Here is a 14,810-nt window from a genome sequence, read left to right on the forward strand (position 1 = left end):
CCCTGAATAAATCATAGGGATGCGGTTGTTTTCAACTCAGGTAAAGAGGACATCAGCTCTTATCTCTTGCTGTTTTCATTAAAATGGCTATTCTGTAAATAGGTTACCTATTTTACTGAAATGCAATATACGTTTTGTTTTGTTTTGTTTTTTCTGCAGTCATAGAATACAGAAGTTCCCTGGTCCAGGGAATCAAACCTGAGCCACAGCAGTGACAATGCTGAATCCCTAACTGCTAGGCCTCCAGGGAACTCCAAGAAATTTTTTTTTAATGAAATCCTGCCAGAAAGCTGACTTCAGGCTAAAATGTTACTAAGGTTGTAAGGGTTTCAGGTGAGAGCACCCTTGGCCCTGGTGCTGCTGGATGATGGAGCCATCCTCCCTGGGTTATGATTTCAGGTCCCCAGGAACCTACCTGGGGCTTTCCTCAGGGAGGGGGCTCTGATGTTCTCCAAAAACTTGCCTATTAATCCCTTGTAAGCATGTACTCAAGAGATAGATATAAAGAAGACTGACGGTATGCAGGGTATCACAACAACACTTACTATGAATAACTAGCTTAATTGATCTGCATGTGTGTGGAGGGGCAGATTGAATAAAATGGGAAATGAAAATTCTGTTGAGCGATTGGGAATAAATTTTATTTGGAGACATGAGCATTGGATGTTCATACAAGGCTATTTATTGCAGCATTGTTTGTAGCCTCAGAGAACTGGAAACTAAATGCTCATTGATAGGAAAATGAGTATAATATAGTATATCTATATGAGAGAATATTGTGCAACCACTATGAAGAATTAGAGTAAACCAGCTGACTTAGTGAGATTTCTAAGAAGTACTGTTTCTTGAGCCAGTGTACAAAAAAATCTATGTATATATAACACAAAAGCTATGTATACTATATACAAATATTCCTTTCTCTCCAAATCCTCTTCTTGAGTTCATATAATGAGGTTTCACATAGTGAAGAATACTTGGATATGTATATATGTTTATAAATAAACAGTATGAGCTCCCATATTTTGTTTTTATAAAAAATATGTGTAAATACATATAATAAAATTCGATATACGAATTTTAAAAGAAGAGATGAGGAGCTCCCGTCGTGGCTCAGTGGTTAACGAATCCAACTAGGAACCATGAGGGTGTGGGTTTGATCCCTGGCCTAGCTCAGTGGGTTAAGGATCTGGCATTGCCTTGAGCTGTGGTATAGTTTGCAGATGCAGCTCAGATCCTGTGTTGCTGTGGCTCTGGTGTAGGCTCGTGGCTACAGCTCTGATTAGACCCTAGAAATGGCAAAAAGACAAAAAAAAAAAAAAAAAAGAGATGAAACATGGATTGTTTTAATTTCTATCCTTTGCTTTCTTCTGGTATTTTTCTTTTTTGTCTTTTTGTCTTTTTAGGGCCACACTGATGGCATATGGAGGTTCCCAGGCTAGGGAGTCTAATCAGAGCCGTTGCTGCTGGCCTATGCCAGAGGCACAGCAACACCATATCCAAGCCATGTCTGCAACTACACCACAGCTCATGACAATGCCGGATCCTTAACCCACTGAGTGAGGCCAGGGTTTGATCCCACAACCTCGTGATTCCTAGTCAGATTCATTTACACTGCACCACAATGGGAACTCCATTCTTCTGGTGTTTTTTCTTCTTATACAATAAACTTCAGCTACACTTTGTGTAGATAATATTTGAAATATTATATGTATTCAATTGTCCTCATGATAAAGTTCAGGAGGAGACTAGATCCTAGGACTAGATAAATGGTCCTCCTTGAGGTCAAGTTACTTGCTTAAGCTTACATAACTCAGAGCCTTCAGGACTGGATTGGTAGTCCAAGTCTGCCTAACTCCAAAATTCTCTTTACAGGCAATAAGACCTCCATGGAGAATGAGACAGAATCAGCTCCAATAATGGAGCTGAACAGTTTGATGACTCCAACTGCCACCCACCCCCTAAGTGTTCTGGGGACCTGGGATTGAGGCCCAGGGAATGAGAAAGTCATAGGAATCTCAGTTTTCAACAATCCCACATCTGTGCAGTGGAGACAACTGGTAAACCTCACAGTGCCAACAACCAACCTTTCAGCTGGAGAGCCCTGAAGCTGAGCACATGGGCACCACCTGCTTTATTATTCAAGAGGTTTTACCAGGTGTCTCCTTCACACTCAGAATAAAGGCTCTTTCAGTAACATGTTGTGGTGTCTTTAGCACATTTCTAGTCTGTAGGACCTAGACTCAAATTCTTATTAGACTGAGTCTTTGCAGACAGGGTTGGCCTGAATCAATGTGGAAAAAGGAATGCTGTATAAAAACGCATGAAGTGGGAACTAATCCAGGGAGCCCACAGACGTACTGGCAACTCCTTGCCCACAACCAGGCCAAGGAAAAAGTATAATCAGGGAAAATCAACCAAATCCATTTCAAATAGGAAGGTGGAACCAACTGGAAACAGCCACCCTGTCTGTTTTACATTTGTTCTTGGAGAATTCATGTGAGATTTGTGCAGTTTTCCATCACGGAGAATCTGCAGGATGCTTGGCCAGCTGCTCTGCTGGTTATGCTCCCTTTCACATTTATGGCACTGATAGATTTGGGTGGAGGATTTCAGGGAACCTTAGTCACTTCCTGCATACATGCCCCACAGACCACTCCTTTCCAGGCTCTGTTGCTCCTTCTGGAGGGCCTGTGCAGGCCTGGGCCTCCTATGGGTTCTTCCAAGAGCTCTAAGACATTCCACCCTTAGCCCATAACCCCCATTCATTAAAAGGTCTTGAATAAAGTAAGACGTAATTTTTTTTCTTTTTATGACTGCACCTGCTGCAACATATGAATTCACAGGCTAGGGGTTGAATTGGAATTTCAGCTGCCAACTTATGCCACAGCTACCGCAACGCTGGATCTGAGCCACATCTGCCACCTACACCACAGCTTATGGCAATGAAGGATTCTTAACCCACTGAGCAAGGCTATGGATTGAAACCGCATTCTCACAGAGATAGCATCAGCTTAACCTACTGAGCCACAGTGGGAACTCTGAGATGAGATTATTGGAATGAATTAATGGTATGAACAATTCAGGAACCTCTGTCATTAATGAAATACAGGAATAAGGCAATTTTCTCCAAATTTTAATGCAATAATGGCCACCCTTTTTCAATAAAAACAGAATGTAAATTGTTTCATCTTCATAGTGTCTTCTCAAGAAACATCATCCACCCTCAACCTGAAGACTGCCTGCAGACATGTTCCAATACCTCTTGGTGTAACTCAAAGTAGGAGAGGCAGTGGAGTGAAAAGATTAGGAGCCAGACTGAGATTTGCACTCAAATCTGAAACTCAGTAAGTAATCCTGTGATTCTAGGCATGCTACTTAAATGCTCCCTGCCTCATTTTTCCCTCACATAAAGGAAGGACAGCAATATTGCCTACTTCATAAGCCTCTCGTAAGGATGACATGAGAAGATGATCACTTAAATGATGATGAGCAAATTAACAATAAACCTGTAGTAATAAAATTGACACGAGGCTGCCTGAAACCCACAGAAATCTCCCCATTTCTACAGCCATGAAAGTACTATCTTGTAAGAGGTACAGAGGAACACTTTCATAAACCATCTGTCCAAACCAATATTATTCCTGTCCCTAGAAAAATGCTCTGCCATTCCTCCACATGCAGCCAGTCCACCTTACATCTGTCATTTATGCTCTTCCTCAAGGCCAGACTCCAATACCACAACCTATGTGATGCCTTCCTTCTCAGAGACTCCAGGCAGAGGGGTCTCTTCTGACTCATGTGGTCTCTGCTTTTTTCTGCATCCATGTGGCTTTCATCTCACCATATGCTGCTTGCATGGTGATTGACAAGTTAGATCTTACTCCTCAGGCTTGATGGCAAACATCTTAAAAACATGCACATTTAGGTTTGCCTCATAAAAACTTTGTTCAATACATGTCTGCCACTGCCTCATTTATTAAATATCTCATTGAGGCTTGCCAATGAACACAGTGTAGTAAACTATATGCACTGAAATTTAGCAGGAGAGTTTAAAATGCCAATTTATGATAAAAAATACCTTCACAAAATAATTAAAGTCTCACTGGAGCTTATTATCATTCCCTGTTTCCGCCTTGAACATGAGTACAAAAGATGCGAAAAATTTGTGACACTTTATCTTTAGTGTCTCTTTGCACCTTCAGGGGAGGGTGGAGGTAGATGTGTTCTAAAAGTTATTATTCCCACTCTGTCTGCAAAGGGGATCCCCACATCTGCTCCTCTGGGATGGCAGCCCTGATCCAGCCCTGGGGAACCTGCTTTGCCTTGTCTCCCTCTACTTTCAGTTCGTTCCATGAATCCCACTTGACTTTCACCTGGGAAAATTGCATCACTTCTGACCATTCATTAGGCGCTTAGTATATACCAATCACTCCACTGAGTGTTTTACAGTCAGCAGTGTGTTAGTATTTAACAGATGCTCCAGGGGGGGAAAAGCCCTAACTTGAAGGAGGTACCCATTTCCATGATGTAAATGCAGCCAGTTCTGCTCTGACACCTGTTTTGAAAAAAATGATTTGTTCCAGTGTGATGGACACATGAGGGCACAACCTGAGCATAAGGTGAATTTCAGTTTGCTCACCCACATGTCATCCCTGAGAGCCCAGGTGCCTGCAACAGGAACACACAAATAGCACACACACACCATCACCAGGGCATTGAGCCACACATGTTGAATCTGGGGGTAAACTTTCCTTCTGGTTTCAGGAGACCCTCCTGGCAGCACTTCTCTGGAACATTGGCTGCCCCCCTTCCCCAGGAGCTCTGGGCCATCACTCTCCTCAATTGCCCCTTTACTCTCCCCAATTTTGTATTTTATCCTCTGTTTTCTGTTCTTTTGTTCCTGGAGTCTCTCTCTCTCCCCCTCCCCATCACCCATTGCAGACAGGATGGTGGGCAGGGTGGACCCCCCAGCAATGTGGGCACTCACCTCTACAGGCCCACTTCAGACATTTTCAAGGTAACATTTCTGAAGCAACACATCTATTGTAGTGTCCACATATTTCTGAACCAGTTAACATGGACAAATAGGGATGTCATTTTTTGAGTTACTATCCTTCTATGATGTGTCACTAATAAAATGTTTGAGTGTTGTGGCTCTAACCACATTCTTCTAAAATTCTGTGGTTTTCAATGGACAGTTCAAAAGCAGGTTGAATTTTAGGAGCAGTTAAAGCAGACCTAACTGCCTGTGATACACAGAGCCTGCCCAATCCTGTTCCCGCTTACCCAAAGTGCCAGTTGTGTGTATGCACTAATGTGTACATATATACACATTGTACATGTACACTGATGTGTACAGATGTACACATCATGCGTGTACACTAATGTGTATGGGTATAGATGTCATGCAGGTATACACTAATGTATATGGGAATACATGTTTGTGCACACCAATATGTATATATCAATAGTGTATATCAGTGTGCATTAGGAACTTCACAAGGGTACCTGAAACTCACCAGTGGGAGGATTTGGGGTGGGACTCAGGAATGGATGTTGCCATCTTCCCAAGTGGTACTGATGCTACTGGTGCATTTTGAGAACCACTGCCTGAAGGGTCAGACACCGCCTGTGCCTCTCCTTTGCGTGGGCCAAGAGCCACATCCCCTTGTCCTGTTCCTCCTCATCAGGGTGAGAGGAATGGGGCAGAGATGGGTAAGCCTCACCCATAATCTCTGATCAGATGCATTTGCATCCCAGGATGGCTTGTAGCTGTGCCTCTTCCCCTGAAACAGGAAGCAGTGAACCCAGCCTTCTCCCTGGTTCAGGCAGCTTGTGAACTGAGGTACCTTGTGCAGGTCAATGAACCTATCCCAGCTTTAAGTTTTGTCATCTGTAGAATGGCAATAGTAGCACCTTGCTTGAAGTATTGTGAAAAGAAAATTGGACGATAGTTATAAACTTGGGGTGGGGAGAAGCAATCATTGTTTTCCAAGCCCTCCCAGTGATTTGGAGGCAGGCTAATGTCTGAGGACCACAGGCCTGGCCACACATTGGTCGGACAGTGGAGCCCATGAGCAACAGAAAGGTGGGTCCACAGCATCACTACTGCAGGTGTGAAGCTCAGACCAGTATCCGCAGTACCAGAGGAAGATGGTCAGAAATGCAGATCTCTGGCCTGGGGAATCAGACCTACCCTTAACAATCTCCTCTTGACTCTTGGACGTGGGAGTATTTGCTAAGTACTGGTCCAAAACATGTTTACACAGACAGAGAAGGACCCAGGACCGAAAGCTATCATAAAGAAATCATTCAATGGAAAGAGAAACAGAACTCCTACTCTTAGGCTCAAATGCAGGTCCTTTGTCCCCCTCTGACCCATCCCACCTCAGTCTTCCCTTGGAAAAATGGATTCCTGAGGGCTCCACAGTGGTCACTGCCCCTCTGATCCAGGAAAAGATATTGGGCTAAACTCACCTCTGCTAGAATAATATTAACTTGCTTTATTGCTGATATCACAATGCTGACATTTACTTCATTCAAATTCATCTTAGAGGAAATGCTCTGAGGATTCAGTATCTGATGCCCTAGTTACAAGACAGAAGGAGAACAGAAGTCATTGTATCACATTTTCCCAAAGGAACTGAGTTCCCGCTCAAAGCTTCCCCACTTAATAGCAGACAATCTCAGCAATATCTTTGCTCATCAGTCTTCTACTTTTACCAATGGGCACATTAAGACAAAATTCAATGCCAATTGAGTGCAAACTGAGTGGGAGGGACTGGGAATTTGGGGTTAATAGATGCAAACTATTGCCTTAGGGTGAGCAATGGGATCCTGCTGTATAGCACTGGGAACTATGTCTGGTCACTTGTGATGGAGCATGATAATGTGAGAAAAAAGAATGTATTTCTGTATGTGTGACTGGGTTACCTCACTGTGCAGTAGAGAAATGACAGAACACTGTAAATCAGCTATAATGTACAAAATAAAAATCATTAAAAAAATGAGTGCAAACTGAAATTGCAACTTTTTCAAGAGCTGGAAGATTTCAGGAAGCCTGTGGGGGTCATGTGAGAGAAGTGTGCTAAGCCTATGCCTCATGCACACACGGGCAGCTGAAAGTCAGACCCGAGAGAGCAAGAGTGAGAATGGGGTAGGTCCTCAAACAAAAGGATCTGAATATCAAAAGTGTGATGATGAAAAAAGTGTGGTGATCAGTCATTAAGGAAATTGGTAAAAAGTAATTTGACCAAAATGAAGGCTGAGGAAGTCAGATGTCATAAAACTATATTTTTTGTAGTTATCCATTGAGTTCCAGCATCACTTTATTTTTGTTGTTGAGAGGAAGTGAAAATGACCTAGAAGGAAACATGGGGAAATAAAAGTATAAAATATTATATAATTATACTATAATAATAATAAGGGCTAAAATATGAGGAAGAACAAGAATGTAGATGTCAGAGATTTATTTAAAAAATATTTTGCATGAAACCTGTCCAATCTCTTGTTTTTCTTTGTTAAGCCAGACTTCCTTATTGCTCCTTTAAAAGGTGCAGTTAGACTGACTTGGAAAATTTATTTTACATGTTTTATTTTATTTATTTTGGTCTTGCCCATGGCATGTGGAAGTTCCCAGACCAGGGATCAAACCTGAGCCACAGCATTGATCCAGGCTGCTACAGTGACAACATCGAATCCCAACCCCTGCATCACAAGAGAACTCCGACATATTTTCAGTTTCCAGAATTCAAGATATGTTCTTTGATTTGAATAGGAGGACCCAGAACATGCTTCAGGAGTGAACCCTACATACACAAAACTACAATATTTGCTAAATGCTTTAACAGGCCTGTGTGGTTGCTGCTGACCAATTTTTAATCCAGCATAATGCACTCACAGTAACATGGTTTATCACCTTTTTTTTTACAATTTTCAATTTGCACACCAAGCCTTCTATAGTCTTTATCTATGGTTTTTGTCTAGAGGAGCAGAGATGAGCTTGCCCCCTTTCAACCCTGTCTTAAGATGGGAGCACAGTCCACCTGCTTTGCACTGTAAGTGCCCTGGAAAGAAGAGCCTGGCAAGAGCTCCAGGGCAACAGAGCCCTCTCATGGCTGGCTCTTTCCTCTTGGCACCTTCCTTCTTTGCACACAGAGCTCTTCCTACAAATGGGCATCCATGGGTGACCCCCAGGATGGAGAAAGAGCAGGTCCATTGGGGATGCAAGAGGCACCCCAGAGTCAGGAAGAAAGCAGCCAGCCTGGACGTGGTCATCAATGGATCAAGAGAGCAAATTTAAACCACACCAGTCTTCAGCTGAACCTCAGGGGTCCAAAGCACTGGAAAAGGGGAACCCATATTAAAGGACAGTTCAGAGCCTGATCTAGTTAAATCCTCAGATGTGCAGTTGGTGGCACAGTAAGTGAAACCAATGGCAACACTTCAATGAAAAAAAAATACCATAAAACTGGCATACGAGTTGGGAGATCTGGTCTCTTATCTGGATTTAATAAGGTACATGTGTCCTTTTTGGAAAGCTACCAATTTCTTCCCACAGGGTTCTCTCACATAGGCTCAAATGATGCAGAATGTGGGTTATCATCAGCTCTAATGTGTCCTGTCATTGTCTGTGTCCTCAAACTGTAAAAGTCAGTTCATGGGATGGGCCAAAGCTCCAGAGGCCTTTCTCAAGACTCATACAATCAGCCCCCACTGCTTAGTGGTACCCCATCAGCAGGGGAAGGACCTGAAAACCCACTTCTGAACTGACATGAAATCACGCTAGACTCATGGCTCTGCACAGTCACATATTAGATCATAGGCAGCAAAACATGTCATGCGCTAACTCCGTATCTGAATTGAGGTCTTCAATTAGGGTATTGCCAAGAACTCTTTCTCCCTTTCAAGCTTGGCAGATTAAGCTAGGTTCTGTCCAAAAGGAGATCCGTTTCTCAGGACACTCTCTGACACGCTGGTTGCCTGAGCTGGTTTACATCTTCTGCAGCTCACAGCTGAACTGCCTCAGCTTGCTTGGTTCCTATCAACAGCTGGCTGCCCTTCCAGCTGATCCCAGGAGTCATGCTAGGTTATTCTTCCTGGAACACCACCCACACATGCATGATGTGAAAATCCATCTCCTGACCCCCACATCCAAGGTCTTTTTTGGTTTGGCTTTGATCTTCCTTTCAGTTTGGTCTCCTCCCAACACTCCTTCCACTTAGAGGGGTCTGATACCCGGCATTCAGCAATGTCCTCTGCCTGCTGTTTCTTCTGGTTCAATTTCCAGCTCTCCCCTCCATAACTCTGAATGCTCCAAATCCAGGCGTGCCTTTTCCCCACACATGGTGACCTGGTTTTCCTTTTTAAAGGGTGCTTGATTCATTTATTCATTCAACATTCCTGCAATTCCTTTTATTGCAGACCTATAAAGTGCCAGGTACTGTTCTAGCAAGCTACTGTTCTGCTCTACTGTTCTAGTCAAAACCCCGCAGTTGGCATTTTATCACACACTTGCTCTAATAATTTCTAATAAAGGGTTAACATTCATCCACAATGCACTGCTCCAGGCAATGTGTTAAGCCCTTCCCAATGTGTGTTATTTCATTTTCCCAGGAACCCTCTGAAGTAGGAGCTGGTATCCTTAACTGCTCATATGAAGGAGTGAGACACAGAGACATTGAATGGTTTTCCCAGCCTGGATTCAAAGCTAACATCCTGGCTCTGGAACCCCTCTCAGCTCCTACGCTGCTCTGCTTCTCACCACATGGCCATCGCTGACCCTGCCTTGGGCTGCTTGTCACCACTCATGGTTTCTTGCTTGTGCACACCATGTGTCACCAGCATTACTGGATTCTGTATCTTTCATGGAGCACAACTGCACAAGTTCTAGTGCAACCAAGTTCTAGTTCCCCCCATCATGATGAGATTTTTGCCAGAATTTGATGTAGGAATCTTGGTGGTAAGTTTATGATGTGAACTGGTTATGTCTCATAGTCTGTGGGGAAAACACTGGAAAAGCATATGGCTCCTGAGTTTTACATACACTTCCAATCTCCTCTGAAACTTGCCAGTTCTCTTGGGGTGAAGGGAGGCTTCTTCAGTATTCCTTTTACAGTAGAACTTTAGACAATTCTTCTTAAAGAAATCAGGAAAAGTCACCAGAAGTCTAAGAACATTGGGCAAGGAGGCAGGAAACCACACCCCTGTAAGTCTCTGCCTCAGCAGAACAGCCCTGGCATGGACACAGGCCTGCGGAGGCCTGGAACCACCTCACCTGTGTCCACCAAGGCTCCCTGCCACAAGGCTCAAACACGCTTAATTGTTCTTCCCACTTGGCTCCAATCACTTAGCTAAATGAACCTTTTATGTGTGCTTCCTCAGCCACTTCTTATTTTTATAAGAGCAAAAAGGGGCCACAGCACATTCCTAGCCAGGAGCTGTGGGTTTTCCAACCTCTCCTAATGGTGAAATGGCTGAGGATCCTGTTTTCTGGCTGCCCAACATGATATTTCAAATCCAGTGTTAGGGAAAATTATGATCTGGGAGACTTGAAACATGAAAAATCTGGTTTCTGGAGCTAACATTTTTGGGTTAATCAAAAATTTCTTGTTGAACTTTATGTACTGGGCTTGGCTCCGTGACTTACTCTGTGATTTGTGGCCTTAAATATTCTCTCTGTTCTTACAGAAGTGCTTTTATTTTGTCTTTTTTTAGGATTATACCCAAGGCATATGGAAGCTCCCAGGCCAGGGGCTGAATCAGAACATAGCTGCTGTTTTATACCTCAGCCATAGCAATGCCAGATCCAAGCTGCATCTTTGATCTATACCACAGCTATGGCAATGTCAGATCCTTAACCCACTAAGCAAGGCCAGGGATTGAACCCATATCCTCATGGATACTAGTCAGGTTCATTACCACTGAGCCATGATAGTAACTCCCAAACGTGCTTTTAAACCATTTACTTAATGACAGTGCCCACATAGCTCTTACAATGTTCAGTGATGAAATACTAATTTCTAAAATACTCCTTCAAGGGAGAAGAGAAGGAAATTTATTTCTTTCTTAGTAGTTGATTACTTTTTAACAGCACATTTTTTGGAGTAGTTTTAGGTTGACAGAAAATTGAACAGTGAGTTCAGAGAGTTCTCGTCCACCCCCCGCCCCAATGCCCTCAGCTTCCCCGCTATTAACACTGCCCATTACCGGGCACAGGTGTTACAACTGATGAACCAGTGAGAACCAATTATTATCTGAGGCCTACAGATTATATGTGGGGTCACTTGTCAATATACACTCTATGGTATATAATGGTGGCCAAATATACCACCATTATAGTATCATACAAAGTAGTTTTACTCCCCTACTCCTCTGTTCCTCCCTCCCAACCCCCAGTGGCCACTGATCTTCATGCTATCTCCATAGTTTTGCCTTTTCCACAATGTCATGTGGTTGATGCTGTACATTTCATAGTCTTTTCATATAGGATTCTTTCACTCAGTAATGTGCATTTGTTTCCACCATGTTTTTTTTTTTTTCATTTTGTTTTGTTTTTTTTGGGTTTTTTGTTTGTTTTTGTTTTTTTGTTGTTTGTTTTTGCTTTTTAGTGCCACATTTGTGGTAAACAGAGGTTCCCAGGCTAGGGGTCAAATCAAAGCTGTGGCCAGCCTATGCCACAACCACAGCAACACTGGATCTGAGCTGCATTTACAACCTACACAGCAGCTTGTGGCAATGCTGGATCCTTAACCCACTGAGCAAGGCCAGGGGTTGATCCCATCTCCTCAAGACATTAATTCAGGTTCTTAACCCACTGAGCCACAATAGGAACTCCTCCTTCATGTCTTTCCTGACTTGTCAGTTAACTTATTTTTAGTGCTGTGTCATATTCCATTGTCTGGATGGATCACAGATTATTTATCCACTCATCTAGTGAAGGACCTTCTGGCTGCTTCCTTGATGTTTTTGGCCATTATTAATAAAACTAAAAACATTCCTGCCCAAGTTTTTGTATGGAGAGAGGAAATTTTGAGTTAAATTTTTAAAAATTAAAGTCTTACACAGAGTTCCCGCCGTGGCTCAGTGGTTAACAAATCTGACTAGGAATCATGAGGTTGCGGGTTCAATCCCTGGCCTTGCTCAGTGGGTTAAGGATCCAGCATTGCCGTGAGCTGTGGTGTAGGTCAAAGACAAGGCTTGGATCCCACATTACTGTGGCTCTGGTGTAGGCTGGTGGCTACAGCTCTGATTCAACCCCTAGCCTGGGAACCTCCATATGCCTCATGAGCAGCCCTAGAAAAGGGAAAAAGACAAAAAAAATTAAAGTATTACAACAGATGCCACCTCTGACATTATTACCATTGTGATTACTGATGTTATTAAGATTACTTTGCAAACCCAGAGAGAAAAGCCATGGTGATGTGACAACGGAAGCGTATTTTTATAGAACATCCACCTACACAGGGATGCTTGATTTGGATCTAAGTATTCAGGGATTAACATCTACCTGTTAGGAAGGAGTAAGGAGCCACAGGGCCTCAGGTGGGAACACCCGGAAGCAACAGAAAACTCAGCTCTCAGAGCCTGAACATGGGGCTTTGCTTCCTTGAGTCAACAAGAGCAGAGGGAGGCAGGTTCTGGTATGGTTCTCAGACATCCTCAAACATCCTCAGACACCCTCAGACATCCTCAGACACCCTCCCTCCCGCTGTCTGTCCTGACTCCATCTCTGCCACTTTGTCCTTGTTGGCTCATGGTTGCCAGGAGGGTGTGGCACATTCAGGCCAGACAGTCAGGAAGGGGCACCAGGAAGCCCTTTACAAGGAGGCATGGCATTTCCCAGAAGCTTCTAGGTGGGCTTCATTGGTTTGTATCTCACAGGCCAGGCAGTGTCCCAGGACTCAAGGGTGGCTGCAAGGCACCTTTCATTTCCTCAGTTCTGTGGTGGCAGAAATCAAGGGGACAGTTATTGGGCATGGTTGTTGGAGTGGCTAACCACAGGCGAAAAAACCACAACATCAACTGACAAACTCAAGGTGGCTCCGGTTGTAAACAAATTTACAGATTTCAACACCAATCTTATGGTTACCATAGGTGAAACCTTGAGGGGAAGCAGGAATTTGGAGGGTAGGAATAACACATACTCACTACTGTGTAACATAGATGATTCACTTTGCTATACATCTGAAACTAAGACATTGTAAATCAACTACACTCAGATAAAATTAAATTAAAAAAACTGAAGTTACACCATTAAAAGATATATATAAAAATAAATAAAAGCTTTCAAAAGAGGCAAACATGTCCAGAGACTGTGACACAGAAGCAGTGGCCATCTTTGAAAGAGACTTGTTCTATCTTTGTGTGATAAAGCTTGTTTAAGGGAGTCCAAATTAGGCCCATGTCACCCTGGAGACCCTGAACCACTCAGGCTGGAGGGCAGGGCTGTCCCCAGGGGTGATGGTCCCACAGGGCCAGGCAGGGGGTCCAGATTCCAAGTCCAGCACCACAGGCCTCTCTCAGCTCCTACTAGCCTAGCGCCAGCTCAGGGCAGCAGAAAAGCGCTGAAACATCTATCTCTGAGCCTTCCCAGATCAGAACACATGTAGAAATCTTCTCACTTGCAAGAGAAGCTGGCTTAATGAACGGAGACCAGGCATCTCCAGGACCACCTGCTGCACCTGTGCCTTCAAGTGGGGACTTCCTGGTGTCTGCACCCCTTGCACACTCCTCACTTCACAGAGGATGGCAGGACCAGATGGAGCAGGACAGATGGACATTTGTGGAACACAAGCACAGGACAAAATGGCCCAGTGTGAATGAGAGAAGCCAAAAGAAACAGTTATTCTACAGAAACAAGGAGCTACAAACAAATACCCCTTTGGCCTGTGATTTAAAATGACTCTGCCTCCCTATGCACTTCTGCAGAGTTTTGTTTCCTGATGCTCCTCTAATCACTTTTTCTGGAGAAACAGGAGGCCATAGCCTTTGTGGGATGGCTAGAAGGAAAGGCTGGAAACTCCATCCTCAGACATGGGGCCCCTGGACCAGGCTCAGCAAGTTGGACTAGCACCCAGGTCGGGCCATGTGCTGAGTGGTAATGTGCCACAGTTTACTTCTGAACATGACACACAGATTCAGGCTGTTCTTGGAAAGCATCACCCATACATAATGCAGTGACAAGTTTGCAAGATGCTCCATGGAGTGCAAAGCCAAGGTGAGGACATTCTTAAAAGATGTTCCTCCCAACAATGGTTTCCATATTGCTGAGCAGGAAACCAACAACTCCCGTGCTGGGTGGGGTGGGATAGGAGATGGCAGTGGGAGGGGGAAGGGAGAGGGGCCATCTCGAAGTTCTTGGCCTTCCCCTCAGTCTCTAATGATTTTGAGAAGGTATAAGAAAAATTAGAGTGTTTGGCCATAAAAAGATAATGAGTCATTTATCCACTGTCCTCCCTATGAAAATTTTACACCCCATTTTTTTGTGGATCAGATCAAAGCAATACTGGAATTTATATCTAGTTTTTGCATTCTATGGACAGACTGGCTATCTTTGGATGGTTTGTGGCAACCAGCCTAGAAAATGGATTCCCTGGGTTATAGTCCAACCAGAGCCTCTATGTTTTGGAGAAAAGAATATGAATTGGGTAATGAAGGCTGGGGGAGAAGAGAATTCAGGCCTGAGCCCCAGGCAGAGGCTGTGTTGCCCTAGGGGTCCCTGGAGTGGGGCCACCCCCACCTCAACCCCCTCTGCTTGCCTCTCCCAATGGGGTTGGCCCCCAGGGCAGAGATGCCAGGCCCAAGGATGG

Source organism: Sus scrofa, chromosome 3 (assembly GCF_054392235.1).
Source record: "Sus scrofa isolate SSC_HxYL_T2T_F1_AM1 chromosome 3, Sscrofa_HxYL_maternal_Yorkshire_Landrace_v2.0, whole genome shotgun sequence".
Classification (NCBI taxonomy): Eukaryota; Metazoa; Chordata; class Mammalia; order Artiodactyla; family Suidae; genus Sus; species Sus scrofa.